Genomic DNA, 13,534 nt, shown 5'->3' on the forward strand with positions numbered 1-13,534 from the left:
TGCTTAGAGTGCAGGACTAGGACCGGGGAGACCCGAGTTCAAATCCCCATTCAGCCAGGATACTCTAAATGAAGAGCCAGCGTGCTGTAGTGGTTAGAGTGCTGCACTAGGACCGGGGAGAGCCGAGTTCATATCCCCTTTCAGACAGGATACTTGCTGGGTGACTCTGGGCCAGTCACTTCTCTCTCAGCCTAAGCTACTTCACAGGGTTGTTGTGAGGAGAAACCTAAGTCTGTAGTACACCGCTCTGGGCTCCTTGGAGGAAGAGCGGGCTATACATGTCATAAAGAACAAAAGAAAGGAAGAATGTACACTTGACTTTCAGTGGACTGCAGAGTTTCTGCTTTTGGTTTTGCTTTTTAAAACAGGCGACCACGCAAGAGTGATTAGCCCCACTCAACTATAGATGAATGCATGGAATATTAGATGAGAGATATTGAGGTTGTACACGACCTCCTTTGTCGGGGCTGGAGGAGGCCAGGGGGACGGCGAGATGGCTCCTGCCCCCCCGCCCGCCCACGAACGTTTCTCCTGCCCCACTGGCGCTCCCAGAGGTGTGCCCCACTCAGAGCACTCTGAGTCACACCTTCAAGACTCTACAGGGCTTGGGGCCGGGGAAGCTGTCGGGGCGCATTTGCCCATATTAATTTTCCAGGGCCCTCCCCGTTCATCATCTCAGGCCCTGCTCTGCTCGCTCATGGCCCCGCTACTAACAGAGATCCTCTTTGTGGGGACTAGGGACAGGGCCTTTTCGCTTGTTGCCCCTCGGCATTGGAAGGCCCTGGCTGAAGCCCTGGCTGAAGAGCTTCCCACGCTCCCTCCCTCCCTCCCTCAGTGTTTTTAACAAACCACTTTTTAAGGAGGCTTTTTAAGGCCCCCTCTTGGGTTATGTCTGGGAGGTTCTTTAGTTTTGAGTTGTTATCATTTCCATTTTTTAGCTTTTCAAAGGACGTGAACTTGATAGTGATTGTGCTTTTGAACCTGACGATGGATTTGTTTCCTCCGTTTGGTTAATGTTCTTGTTTTTTCTCGTCTCTGATATGTGTCGTATTGCTGTGAGCTGGCCCGAGCCGTAGTGTACTGGAGGGGCGGGGTCTAAATTTTTGAAAGAAGGAATAATCCCGAAAAGGTTGAATGGGGATTCGAACTCGGGTACCCCCGGTCTCTATCCTCGCCACTCTAACCCCTACGCTATCCCAGCGCTCAGGATTCCAAGGCTCAGAACAGTCCTAAGAACATCGCAGCAGCCCTGCTGGCTCAGGCCCAAGGGAGCCCATCTAGTCCAGCATCCTCTTTCACACAGTGGCCTCCCACATGCCAATGGAAGCCCACAGGCTGCAGTTGAGGGCACGGCCTCTCTCCTGCTCTTACTCCCCTGCCAAACACTGGGACTCAGAGGCATCCTGCCCTTCAGCCTGGAGGTGGCCTATAGCCCGCCCTCCCACTAGCAGCCCTTGAGAGACCTCTCCTCCATCAAGTGATGCATGCCCCTCTTGAAGAGATGCTTCAATAGTAGGGCCACGGGGGGTGGGGGGCATCTTGGGGCCCTCTTGGGGCCTCCAAAATCTGCTGCCTTATGCTACCGCCCCATCTGGCTTCATGTCAAGGGCTCCTCCCAGACACAGCTGCCGCATCGACAAAGGCTTTTCTCCTCAGACAAGCCCTCCAGAGCTACCTCAGAAGGCCAACTGCCAAAACCCAAACAATTCTCTCCCCTCCACTCCTCAAGATTCTCTTTGTATCAGGGACCCTGCTTCCCACTGGACGCTATTCATGACACTCAAGCAGGAGCTGGGTCTTGTGGCAGCAAGCATGACTTGTCCCCTTAGCGAAGCAGGGCCCACCCTGGTTGCATTTGAACGGGAGACTTGATGTCTGAGCACTGTTAGCTATTCCCCTCAGGGGATGGAGGAGGAGCAGAAGGTTGCAAGTGCCCTCCCGCTCCCTGCCTTCTCCAAGAGAGATTCCTGCCTGCAATCCTGGAGAAGCCGCTGCCACTCTGTGAAGACAATACTCAGCTCGATAGACCAATGGTCTGACTCGGTATATGGCAGCTTCATGTGTTGCTATGTTCCTATCCTTGCCAAGAATGCTGGACCAGGGGACCTTGATCTGATACAGATCGGTACTTCTGAGCCTTCTGATCATTTAAGGGAGATCTGTCATTCTTTCACAATTAAGACATTGTAAATGAGGAGCTAGCGTGGTGAGCGTGGTGTAGTGCTTAGAGTGCAGGACTAGGACCGGGGAGACCCGAGTTCAAATCCCCATTCAGCCAGGATACTCTAAATGAAGAGCCAGCGTGCTGTAGTGGTTAGAGTGCTGCACTAGGACCGGGGAGAGCCGAGTTCATATCCCCATTCAGACAGGATACTTGCTGGGTGACTCTGGGCCAGTCACTTCTCTCTCAGCCTAAGCTACTTCACAGGGTTGTTCTGAGGAGAAACCTAAGTCTGTAGTACACCGCTCTGGGCTCCTTGGAGGAAGAGCGGGCTATACATGTCATAAAGAACAAAAGAAAGGAAGAATGTACACTTGACTTTCAGTGGACTGCAGAGTTTCTGCTTTTGGTTTTGCTTTTTAAAACAGGCGACCACGCAAGAGTGATTAGCCCCACTCAACTATAGATGAATGCATGGAATATTAGATGAGAGATATTGAGGTTGTACACGACCTCCTTTGCCGGGGCTGGAGGAGGCCAGGGGGACGGCGAGATGGCTCCTGCAGTCCCCCCCCCCGCCCGCCCACGAACGTTTCTCCTGCCCCACTGGCGCTCCCAGAGGTGTGCCCCACTCAGAGCACTCTGAGTCACACCTTCAAGACTCTACAGGGCTTGGGGCCGGGGAAGCTGTCGGAGAGCATTTGCCCATATTAATTTTCCAGGGCCCTCCCCGTTCATCGTCTCAGGCCCTGCTCTGCTCGCTCATGGCCCCGCTACTAACAGAGATCCTCTTTGTGGGGACTAGGGACAGGGCCTTTTCGCTTGTTGCCCCTCGGCATTGGAAGGCCCTGGCTGAAGCCCTGGCTGAAGAGCTTCCCACGCTCCCTCCCTCCCTCCCTCAGTGTTTTTAACAAACCACTTTTTAAGGAGGCTTTTTAAGGCCCCCTCTTGGGTTATGTCTGGGAGGTTCTTTAGTTTTGAATTGTTATCATTTCCGTTTTTTAGCTTTTCAAAGGACGTGAACTTGACAGTGATTGTGCTTTTGAACCCAACGATGGATTTGTTTCCTCCGTTTGGTTAATGTTCTTGTTTTTTCTCGTCTCTGATATGTGTCGTATTGCTGTGAGCTGGCCCGAGCCGTAGTGTACTGGAGGGGCGGGGTCTAAATTTTTGAAAGAAGGAATAATCCCGAAAAGGTTGAATGGGGATTCGAATTCGGGTACCCCGGTCTCTATCCTCGCCACTCTAACCCCTACGCTATCCCAGCGCTCAGGATTCCAAGGCTCAGAACAGTCCTAAGAACATCGCAACAGCCCTGCTGGCTCAGGCCCAAGGGAGCCCATCTAGTCCAGCATCCTCTTTCGCACAGTGGCCTCCCACATGCCAATGGAAGCCCACAGGCTGCAGTTGAGGGCACGGCCTCTCTCCTGCTCTTACTCCCCTGCCAAACACTGGGACTCAGAGGCATCCTGCCCTTCAGCCTGGAGGTGGCCTATAGCCCGCCCTCCCACTAGCAGCCCTTGAGAGACCTCTCCTCCATCAAGTGATGCATGCCCCTCTTGAAGAGATGCTTCAATAGTAGGGCCACGGGGGGTGGGGGGCATCTTGGGGCCCTCTTGGGGCCTCCAAAATCTGCTGCCTTATGCTACCGCCCCATCTGGCTTCATGTCAAGGGCTCCTCCCAGACACAGCTGCCGCATCGACAAAGGCTTTTCTCCTCAGACAAGCCCTGCAGAGCTATCTCAGAAGGCCAACTGCCAAAACCCAAACAATTCTCTCCCCTCCACTCCTCAAGATTCTCTTTGTATCAGGGACCCTGCTTCCCACTGGACGCTATTCATGACACTCAAGCAGGAGCTGGGTCTTGTGGCAGCAAGCATGACTTGTCCCCTTAGCGAAGCAGGGCCCACCCTGGTTGCATATGAACGGGAGACTTGATGTCTGAGCACTGTAAGCTATTCCCCTCAGGGGATGGAGGAGGAGCAGAAGGTTGCAAGTGCCCTCCCGCTCCCTGCCTTCTCCAAGAGAGATTCCTGCCTGCAATCCTGGAGAAGCCGCTGCCACTCTGTGAAGACAATACTCAGCTCGATAGACCAATGGTCTGACTCGGTATATGGCAGCTTCATGTGTTGCTATGTTCCTATCCTTGCCAAGAATGCTGGACCAGGGGACCTTGATCTGATACAGATCGGTACTTCTGAGCCTTCTGACCATTTAAGGGAGATCTGTCATTCTTTCACAATTAAGACATTGTAAATGAGGAGCCAGCGTGGTGAGCGTGGTGTAGTGCTTAGAGTGCAGGACTAGGACCGGGGAGACCCGAGTTCAAATCCCCATTCAGCCAGGATACTCTAAATGAAGAGCCAGCGTGCTGTAGTGGTTAGAGTGCTGCACTAGGACCGGGGAGAGCCGAGTTCATATCCCCATTCAGACAGGATACTTGCTGGGTGACCCTGGGCCAGTCACTTCTCTCTCAGCCTAAGCTACTTCACAGGGTTGTTGTGAGGAGAAACCTAAGTCTGTAGTACACCGCTCTGGGCTCCTTGGAGGAAGAGCGGGCTATACATGTCATAAAGAACAAAAGAAAGGAAGAATGTACACTTGACTTTCAGTGGACTGCAGAGTTTCTGCTTTTGGTTTTGCTTTTTAAAACAGGCGACCACGCAAGAGTGATTAGCCCCACTCAACTATAGATGAATGTGATAAGCCCCGCCTACCAGGGAAGGCTTGCACCCTCCCAGCTAGTCTGGGTAAGGCCCGACTCTTGCCCTTTATTTGATTATGCCAATTAATAAAAGACAAGAAGGAGATTCTGGTCAGTATCTTTATTTGGCCAAGCAAAGCTACTGGGTGCTCACCCCAAGAAGTGGCACACCCGCAGAAGAAGTTACAAGCAATTTTATACTCTAACAACAAGCAGTGACAAGCAACAAGCCCCCTCCCTCAGTTCCCCTTTTCTGTAGAATCAATGCTATTGGCTATATTCAAATAAGTTGTTGTTCCAGACATGGTGTCACATATATCAAGAGGTGGCTTCCTGTCTTTCCGCTTGCGGTTTCTAAGCTCAAGCATTTCTCAAGTGTTAGCTTCCTGTCCTGTCTGGAACTCAGAAATGCTTACAACACCCAAAAAGAGATTTGCTTGCAATTTCTTACTATCATTTATTTCCTAATCAGCTTTTAGCAGTATTACAGAAGCAAAATGGCTACAGTTATGCTAAAGGTAAAACACAGCTTTTTCTAGCCCTCACATTCCTCCCTTTTTATTTTCAAGATTCTGAAGCTGTAGGCTTCATGAATCTCCTTTATATGCCCAGAATTTATTCAACACAAGACAAATTAGCAGGTGAACAATCTGTTGCCATTGGATGGTTGTCGCTGGCAGCTAATCTCCTGGGTCACTGTTGATGTCCTTTTGGAGGTTCCTTTGGGACCACAGTCTAATGATTATATGCAGGATACTTCTGTCATCTGAGGAAAACCCTTCTTGGAAAGATAATTCAAGGCACTGTTGGTTACAAAACCCTGTTTACTTGAGAGAAAACAGACAAGTGAGTTGCCAATATTCTCCCTCCCCCCCCATAGAGAAGGCATCCTAAAATCAAGTCCCTGGGTGTCAATACTAGCCAAAACAGAAAGGGTAAAGTTTTCAAGACAAGTAATACAAAAGATAGATAAATCCTGAGGCCATTTTCAATTTGGTCCTTTGGCATGTTAATCTTCCCAATTTATGCTTTTGTTTCCCTGCTTGCCCCGGGTCTTTGCCCTTCTCCCGAAGCCAAAAACAAAAAACAATGTCTTCAAACAAAAGGTGTTCCTAGGCAAAAAGCAAACAACAAGATCAAAAAGGAAAAAGGCATTCACATTTTTCTGCATACACTCTTCTCATGAGTTTTTAGGTGTTGAGGAGGCATTAAACTTTTTCAGATTCAATATAGTCTTATCAATCAAAAGGCTGTAGCATATAAGTTCAGCGTTTGAGTTTCACCAGAACCCTCTCTGGGCATGACTGCTCACAAAGTCCCGTTTCCATATGGTTTCCGTATCCCATTTTCCCTTGTATAACAACAACCCCGTGAGGTAGGTCAAACCTTTTGAGTGGCAGGCTCTGTGTCACCCAGCAAATATCACAGCTGAATGGGGTTTTGGACTCAGTTTCTTCGGTCCTATTCCCACACTCTAACTGCTTGCACAACGCTTGGTTGACAATCATACTTACAGACCTTCATCAGGGCTCACAATCTTTATTCCAGCATTCCTGACTTCATTCTCCATACAGGGATGATTCGTCAGTGACATCTGGCTTTGGAACTTCCATTTAGGTCACATGTATTTTATTGTGATGTTTCTGTTTCCATCTTTTAGCCTCCTGACCTAGCAAAACCTGGTTAAAATAGGATTAATCTTCTGGATAAGGCTTAGGTTTTTATAAGCAAGTTAAAGTCTCTCTTTTGCAAAAGGTGTTATAAAAATTGTCCATGATCTTTGTAGAGGGGTGAAACCTGTGATCTTAAAGTCATATCCTTTCATCAAAGCTGTATAATGATGACAGGCTCGACTTTCAGAAAACAATTCTCTTCATCCAATCTTGCATCTGGAACCTGGAACTTCAAAAACTCAGCTGTTGTGAAGGCAAAGCAGGGCTGCTTTATGACACCAATTTAAAAATTTTGGACCTTAGACCAATTGAATAAATAGCTTCTCAGTGTACATTTCAAGACAAGTCAGCAGAATGTTACATAGATCTTCCGAAAGCATGACAGGAATACAATCAGACTAACTTCCCTTACATTGTACTGCTGTCATGTCTCACAAAATCCAAGCACTTGTCGACCAATCATAAAGAAAACCCTTAGTTTGGGGCAAGATTTAAGCTTTCCCAAAAAGGCAGCAGAAATGTCACATAGATTTTGCAAAAACACAGCAGCATACAATTAACCAATTTAACATCGCAGGACCACTGTGTTCTGTAAAAATCCGCGCAACTGCCAGTTGGAACGCAATTGCTTCACAGAAAGCCCTTTTCCCTCCCCCATCTTAACTTGGGCAGGGTTGCCACTGCTAATATTCAAAGACTTGTCTCTCGGTGGTGAGAGAGTTAAAAGAAAAACTTCCGGTTTTAGAACAAGTGTAGCAGCTTCTTCAATAGCAGCAACATAAGAATTTCAGCTCAATTTAAAAAAATGCATGATGCAAAGCTTGCCATTAATATATTTTCAGTCAGCCTTGATCAGCACTTAGTTCCCTAAGTTTTGTTTCAGTTCACAAGAAGAAACATATCACCGGAATCACACACCCACGAACACAGCAGAACTATTTCTCTGCCATTCCCGTGAATGTATTCACTCCAGCAACTCATGCACACAAACCCATCAAAACAGCTTACAGAATAGGGGCTTAGACCAAAGACATTCCACGTGCGCCACAAAGGACTCACATCATTATTTTTAAAATCCTCCGTAACCCCCGCGGAACTCCTCCTGCCCATGAGCAGGCACAGGATAAAGGCCAGACAAAACTATCCCTCACAGCAAGTCACAGAACGGTCCGCAACTCCACACCACCCTTCCACATCACACACAAGGTGGTATAAAGCTACAGTCCACCCATAGACTTCAATCAACCAGTCTCAACCCTTCCAACAACCCAAGTCCTTTCCTTGCAATTACACCTCCCTCCAATTCCACCTTCCACATGCCTTACAACTTACTGGTGTCTGACAAAAATATGAGATGAGAGGCAGAAGAGCCTGTTTGCCTTTAAAAATATGCAGAAGTTGCTTGAGAATGAAAAAAGTTCCTGGCTGGCTCCGCTGGACAACCTGGAGGAGACTCTTAGTCTTTTCAGCCTGATCACAAAGACAAAAGGAAAAAAAGCCTGCAGCCAGCAAGTGAGTTCCTGCAGGTGCAAGGAAGCTTTCTCCGAATCTGGAGGACACACTCAGATGTTACTATCCATCATTTCATGTGGCAGCAAAACTTTAGGCTGGTTGTACAACTTTTAGGAGCGGCAGTTAAGCTGGCTTCCCTCTAACTCCACTTCCTCATTTCCTTCCCCCAACCGTAACGCTACAGCTGGGACAAGAAAAAGAGAGAAAGGAAAAAAGAGAACAAGAAACAGCCTCCATTTGGAGAAGCCTATTCTTGGCTTTTGCTGCAACAGGTACAATTGAACAGTAGCAGCAACAGCAGCAATACTGTGTTGGCTCTCAGCCAAGTTGAACACACATACACACAAACAGGACAATAGCTCATACGACAAAAGCAGCAACAGTATTGGCTTTGAGCCAAGATTAACACACACAGAAACAGACAGGAAGTTAGCTGCTTTGAGCTTAGAGAAAGCACAGGCAGCATTGTTTTCTTCCCCAAAAATCTCCCTTAGCCTCTCTCACAGGCTCAGGGGGCTCTTTCCTTCCCCCCCTCCTTTCTCCATAGCGTGTGCTTGGAGCATGATGGTATAAGGGGAGTTTCCTTGCTGGGCCCACACATGTAGTGTTTTATTAGAATTTTACCGGTATATAATAAAAGCAATTGCAAAAAGATGTTATTCTTGGGGCCAAAAAGGGCCTCTAACTCGAGTTCATAAAAATATATATATATGTAAAAGCACTTTTAGATGTCATCTATTCCTGGTTTTCTAAATGGTATGCAGAGTACAAAAGCCATTGAATGCTCAACTATTCACAGACCTCCCTTTTTATTTAGGCTGCTTATTAAGCACCCATTTCTGCCAGCTGATTTTCTCTGGCATCAGGGCCATTGTCTTATTTCATGTCTTTCTCCCTTCCCAATGGTTCGGTCTCTGGAGTAGAGCATGGTAGGAATATTCTTGTTAAGAACACCAAGTGCTCTTCAGTCTTCACTCCATATCCCATATATTTCTGTCCATTAAAGAAAAAGGATGTCCCATCCGTCCACAAAGAAAGGCTTGGAACAGCAATGGGTTCCATTTTTGATTGGGGATTTGGTTGTTCCCCGCTTTTCTCTGCCTGTGGTGGAGAGACAGCACCCTCTCCCTCCTTAAGGTCAGGACATTCCCTCTTCCAGTGGCCTGTCCGGCCACAGCAGAAACAGCGACTTCCCCGTGGCCCTCGTCCCTTTCTTCCCCTGTCCGGGACATGGCCTGGTTGGCCAATAGTCAGCTGCACGGCTGATGCCAATAGGGCAGAAGTTCTTGTCTCCGGTTTTAAAGGTCCAAGGTGGAAAGGGACTAGGAGCAATCCATCCCCCACAACCATTGTTCCCAACTGACTCCTTGGTGTGCCCGTGGCCATGGGTCTCTGGGGTGGGCACCTTCTCGTATCCCTAGCTGATTCCCCAGGAGTTGAGCTCCTATCCCCTCCCAAGTCGGAGCCAACACTCCCACTTCTAAAACTAGGGGCACTGGGAGAAGACGGTCCCGCTCTAGGTCCAGGTGGAGCATATCCCCTTGACGGGCCAGATGGCAGGCTCCCTGACAGTCTCCCCGGGACTGGTCTCATATTGGGAGTGGGAAGTCGGGGTGGTGGTGCCCATGGAAATCATGGGGCAGAAAAATAGAAAAAGGGTGCCCGCTGAGGTAGATTTGGTTGAATGTGGGATGGGGCATTCATATGGGGCGGTGGAAAACCATCCTCATCCCTGACTCTCTGGTCTTGCATCTTTAAGGCTTTTAAACTTGATAACTTTGCGAGCCAATTTACTCACACGTTGATGGCAGTTTCTTAGTGGCCAACGAGGCAAATTCTGACCAAGATGTGGGTGGTCAGACCATAAATTTACTAATTAACGCTCATGAGCTTTTTATAATTCTTTTAATATAGTTAAATTTATCTAGGAGGTGCTGAAGGGGGTGTTCTAATTATTTCCCTATTGTTCCCTATCTCCCCTAACTATTAACCCTTGTCCCTATTCTCACTAACTTCCCAATTTCCAGTTTCCTTAATGCTGATCCAACCTTACCAACCTAAAACCCTGATCAGCCCACCGTGCAAGAATAGCCTAACGGGTTTTTTCGCCTCTGCCTCCCTTATCTCCACTAACACCGGGCTGGGGTTCTGGGACGTACTCCGTCCCCTCCCCGGGCTTGGTTTCTGGGCACTTCGTCCCCCCCTAAGCGTACCGGCTGTGGTGGACAGGTGGGGTCAGAAACGGGGTCAGGCCTCTCACCCCCCGGTCGAACAGCTATTCCCAGGCCAACCTCCTAAGTATGGACCCTTTTCACATTCACACACACTTGCGCTCGGGCTTTTCCCGACTGGCCTTCTCGCGAAGGGACAGAACTGCGGTACTGGCCCTCCTCTTTCACGCTTCCGTATGGAAATCTCTTGCACACAGGGTCACAAAATTCACACACCTCCCCCCTTTTTCCCAAGTTGCAATTTAGTACTTACCCCTCCAAGCTCTAGTCCAAATCGCAGCATCAACCTCCTTGTTCCCTATGAATCTCCTGACATTCGTTCGTGGCACTTTGGGTGTCTGCCAGAGGCGGCTTGAGAGTGATCTCCCAGCTCAATATGGCTGGTGCGCGCTGAGAATTAACACAAAAGCCGTTCCCGGTTTTCGCCCGTGCCAGTCTGAAGGCCGTCTCACTGCAATAGCAGCTAGTCTTAATTTAGCCTTCTATTCCCGGCCAATGCACCATATAATAAGCCCCGCCTACCAGGGAAGGCTTGCACCCTCCCAGCTAGTCTGGGTAAGGCCCGACTCTTGCCCTTTATTTGATTATGCCAATTAATAAAAGACAAGAAGGAGATTCTGGTCAGTATCTTTATTTGGCCAAGCAAAGCTACTGGGTGCTCACCCCAAGAAGTGGCACACCCGCAGAAGAAGTTACAAGCAATTTTATACTCTAACAACAAGCAGTGACAAGCAACAAGCCCCCTCCCTCAGTTCCCCTTTTCTGTAGAATCAATGCTATTGGCTATATTCAAATAAGTTGTTGTTCCAGACATGGTGTCACATATATCAAGAGGTGGCTTCCTGTCTTTCCGCTTGCGGTTTCTAAGCTCAAGCATTTCTCAAGTGTTAGCTTCCTGTCCTGTCTGGAACTCAGAAATGCTTACAACACCCAAAAAGAGATTTGCTTGCAATTTCTTACTATCATTTATTTCCTAATCAGCTTTTAGCAGTATTACAGAAGCAAAATGGCTACAGTTATGCTAAAGGTAAAACACAGCTTTTTCTAGCCCTCACAAATGCATGGAATATTAGATGAGAGATATTGAGGTTGTACACGACCTCCTTTGCCGGGGCTGGAGGAGGCCAGGGGGACGGCGAGATGGCTCCTGCAGTCCCCCCACCCGCCCGCCCACGAACGTTTCTCCTGCCCCACTGGCGCTCCCAGAGGTGTGCCCCACTCAGAGCACTCTGAGTCACACCTTCAAGACTCTACAGGACTTGGGGCCGGGGAAGCTGTCGGAGCGCATTTGCCCATATTAATTTTCCAGGGCCCTCCCCGTTCATCGTCTCAGGCCCTGCTCTGCTCGCTCATGGCCCCGCTACTAACAGAGATCCTCTTTGTGGGGACTAGGGACAGGGCCTTTTCGCTTGTTGCCCCTCGGCATTGGAAGGCCCTGGCTGAAGCCCTGGCTGAAGAGCTTCCCACGTTCCCTCCCTCCCTCCCTCCCTCAGTGTTTTTAACAAACCACTTTTTAAGGAGGCTTTTTAAGGCCCCCTCTTGGGTTATGTCTGGGAGGTTCTTTAGTTTTGAGTTGTTATCATTTCCCTTTTTTAGCTTTTCAAAGGACGTGAACTTGATAGTGATTGTGCTTTTGAACCTGACGATGGATTTGTTTCCTCCGTTTGGTTAATGTTCTTGTTTTTTCTCGTCTCTGATATGTGTCGTATTGCTGTGAGCTGGCCCGAGCCGTAGTGTACTGGAGGGGCGGGGTCTAAATTTTTGAAAGAAGGAATAATCCCGAAAAGGTTGAATGGGGATTCGAACTCGGGTACCCCCGGTCTCTATCCTCGCCACTCTAACCCCTACGCTATCCCAGCGCTCAGGATTCCAAGGCTCAGAACAGTCCTAAGAACATCGCAACAGCCCTGCTGGCTCAGGCCCAAGGGAGCCCATCTAGTCCAGCATCCTCTTTCACACAGTGGCCTCCCACATGCCAATGGAAGCCCACAGGCTGCAGTTGAGGGCACGGCCTCTCTCCTGCTCTTACTCCCCTGCCAAACACTGGGACTCAGAGGCATCCTGCCCTTCAGCCTGGAGGTGGCCTATAGCCCGCCCTCCCACTAGCAGCCCTTGAGAGACCTCTCCTCCATCAAGTGATGCATGCCCCTCTTGAAGAGATGCTTCAATAGTAGGGCCACGGGGGGTGGGGGGCATCTTGGGGCCCTCTTGGGGCCTCCAAAATCTGCTGCCTTATGCTACCGCCCCATCTGGCTTCATGTCAAGGGCTCCTCCCAGACACAGCTGCCGCATCGACAGAGGCTTTTCTCCTCAGACAAGCCCTCCAGAGCTACCTCAGAAGGCCAACTGCCAAAACCCAAACAATTCTCTCCCCTCCACTCCTCAAGATTCTCTTTGTATCAGGGACCCTGCTTCCCACTGGACGCTATTCATGACACTCAAGCAGGAGCTGGGTCTTGTGGCAGCAAGCATGACTTGTCCCCTTAGTGAAGCAGGGCCCACCCTGGTTGCATATGAACGGGAGACTTGATGTGTGAGCACTGTTAGCTATTCCCCTCAGGGGATGGAGGAGGAGCAGAAGGTTGCAAGTGCCCTCCCGCTCCCTGACTTCTCCAAGAGAGATTCCTGCCTGCAATCCTGGAGAAGCCGCTGCCACTCTGTGAAGACAATACTCAGCTCGATAGACCAATGGTCTGACTCGGTATATGGCAGCTTCATGTGTTGCTATGTTCCTATCCTTGCCAAGAATGCTGGACGAGGTACTTCTGAGCCTTCTGATCATTTAAGGGAGATCTGTCATTCTTTCACAATTAAGACATTGTAAATGAGGAGCCAGCGTGGTGAGCGTGGTGTAGTGCTTAGAGTGCAGGACTAGGACCGGGGAGACCCGAGTTCAAATCCCCATTCAGCCAGGATACTCTAAATGAAGAGCCAGCGTGCTGTAGTGGTTAGAGTACTGCACTAGGACCGGGGAGAGCCGAGTTCATATCCCCATTCAGACAGGATACTTGCTGGGTGACTCTGGGCCAGTCACTTCTCTCTCAGCCTAAGCTACTTCACAGGGTTGTTGTGAGGAGAAACCTAAGTCTGTAGTACACCGCTCTGGGCTCCTTGGAGGAAGAGCGGGCTATACATGTCATAAAGAAGAAAAGAAAGGAAGAATGTACACTTGACTTTCAGTGGACTGCAGAGTTTCTGCTTTTGGTTTTGCTTTTTAAAACAGGCGACCACGCAAGAGTGATTAGCCCCACTC

At 49.2% G+C, this 13,534-nt stretch overlaps 1 long non-coding RNA gene across 1 annotated transcript; it reads right to left on the minus strand.

Moving 5' to 3' along the window:
* Nucleotides 1–4,971: 4,971 nt before the first annotated feature.
* Nucleotides 4,972–11,420, minus strand: LOC128352957 (uncharacterized). The gene is made up of 2 exons (XR_008320736.1): nt 7,871–11,420; nt 4,972–6,544 (listed from the first exon to the last, which is right to left on the minus strand). It is a non-coding gene; the product is annotated as an uncharacterized LOC128352957 (long non-coding RNA).
* Between the last annotated feature and the right edge of the window lie 2,114 nt (nt 11,421–13,534).

This window comes from Hemicordylus capensis, chromosome 4 (genome assembly GCF_027244095.1).
Source record: "Hemicordylus capensis ecotype Gifberg chromosome 4, rHemCap1.1.pri, whole genome shotgun sequence".
NCBI classification, from domain to species: Eukaryota; Metazoa; Chordata; class Lepidosauria; order Squamata; family Cordylidae; genus Hemicordylus; species Hemicordylus capensis.